Source organism: Vigna radiata, chromosome 1 (assembly GCF_000741045.1).
Source record: "Vigna radiata var. radiata cultivar VC1973A chromosome 1, Vradiata_ver6, whole genome shotgun sequence".
Lineage (NCBI taxonomy): Eukaryota > Viridiplantae > Streptophyta > Magnoliopsida > Fabales > Fabaceae > Vigna > Vigna radiata.
In genome coordinates, this window is record NC_028351.1 from 35,526,013 (window position 1) to 35,528,195 (window position 2,183).

The window sequence follows — 2,183 nt, forward strand, 5'->3', positions numbered from 1 at the left end:
CAACCTTCCAGAGAGTAGGGCGCTCAGTTGCACCCTAGCTACACCCCAGCCACAACATTCCAGAGGAGAATAGGGCTCAGCTGCACCCCAACGGCAGCATCAGTCTTTGCTCAATATTTCCTCTTTAACATTCATTCTTGCTTTTGTGGTTCTTCCATTCGTCGGTTTGGCCAACAAGCTTCATATACATGATCTAACAACCAAAAAGTGGGGATTAGTGATGAAATTTAAATCAATACAACTCAAGATGTAGCTACTTAAAAACTTAACAAATTGAGGCATAAAGAAGGTATAAAGCTAAGAAAGAGTTGAAATTTTCTCTCAATTCACTACTGAAATCATAGTAAAATATGTCATTATCAACCACCCACAAGGGATATGAAAATCATTAAAACTTTTTTTAAGCTAAAATTCTTTCACCACATAGAATTTTAATGACAAAGTTTAACCTCTCAATAATGCAGTCTCTAGCACTTTCACACATACACACACACCATAGGAAGGGACATAATTGATTAAAAAATCAATTTAGTGCTATCAGAACTAACAAGTGACTTGTTTTTACCTATATGAACCTTATTCATGGGATCTCCAATCACAAAGGTTGTGTTACCATCACTTGTTTGTTTGCAAGTGGCTTAAGTCCTATTCCCCTCAATGTTTCTAATATCATTTGTCTTCCCAGGATTTTTGTCAGAGGATCTACTAGATTCCCTTCTGACTTCACATAATCAATGGAAATAGTTCCACTCTTTAGAACCTGCTTCACCAAATTTTGTCTAAATTGTATATGTCTATTATTTCCATTGTAATTCTTGTTTTTAGCTATAGCTATTGCCGATTGGCAATTACAGTGTATTGATACCGATGGGGTTGGATTCATTCCTAATGGAATGTTCGCTAAGAAGTTTTTCAACCACTCAGCCTTGTTACCAGCCATCTCAAGAGCAACAAACTCAGATTCCATTATTGATCTTGCAATAATAGTTTGTCTGGCTGATCTCCATGTAATCGCACCACCCCCAAGTGTGAATACATAACCACTAGTGGATTTTGTCTCGTCTGAATCAGAGATCCAGTTAGCATCATTGTACCCTTCTAGTACAATAGGAAATCCACTATATTCAATGGCATAATCCATTGAACCTCTTAAGTATCTCATAAGCCGAGCAAGTACATCCCAATGTTCCTGAATTGGACATTGAGTGTACCTACTCAGTCTACCTACTGCATAAGCAATATCAGGTCTAGAAAAGCTCATTAAGTGCAGTAAGCTCCCAATAATTTGGGCATACTGAGGCTGAGATAACAATTCTCCTCTATTTTTCATTAAATTAGAATTAGCATCATAAGGGGTACTCACTGGTTTTAAGTCATAAAACGCAAACTTCTAGAAGTTTCTCAATGTATTGTTCTTGAGGTAGTAATATACTATCTCCCTTCCTTATGATTCTAATACCTAAAATCACACTGGCTTCACCCATGGCTTTCCTTTCAAATTTTGATCCTAGAAACAATTTAGTTCTAGCGACAATCTCATTGCATGTACCAAATATTAACATGTCATCCACATACAAGCATATAATGACACTATCACCATTTTTCAGATTTATAGCACACACATTTATCAGCATCATTAGGTGAGAAACCATCACAGAGCAACACATTATCAAGTTTTTCATGCCATTGTTTTGCTGGTTGTTTCAACTCATACAAGGATTTTAAGAGTTTACAAACTTTATCCTCTTGACCAGGTACAACACACCCTTCAGGTTGAGTCATATAAATTTCTTCCTCTAAATCGCTGTTAACGGATTGGCAAGCATACCAAATCGTTCAAGTAATAATAAAATGGTAAGTCCAAGTATCGTTTCCCAAGAGACTCGAAAGGCCTTATCGTTCGGGTAAATTAAAAGAGTAAGACTTGAAAATAAAAATTAATTAATTTGATTTGGGAGCAAAATATAAACATGCACAAAAGATTGATTCAATTGACGAGAAGAAAACAATGGATGAATGGAGTTGTTGGGGGTTTACAATTTCATCTTATCCCCTCTCTCCTATTTACTCCTCTTGATTAACTAGCTTGATTATCTAATTTTCATGCAACTTTCTTGGCCTACCCTTAACCCGATCCCTCGGCGAAAAGAGCCTATTACTAATTAGTAGCTTGCTATCCCTAG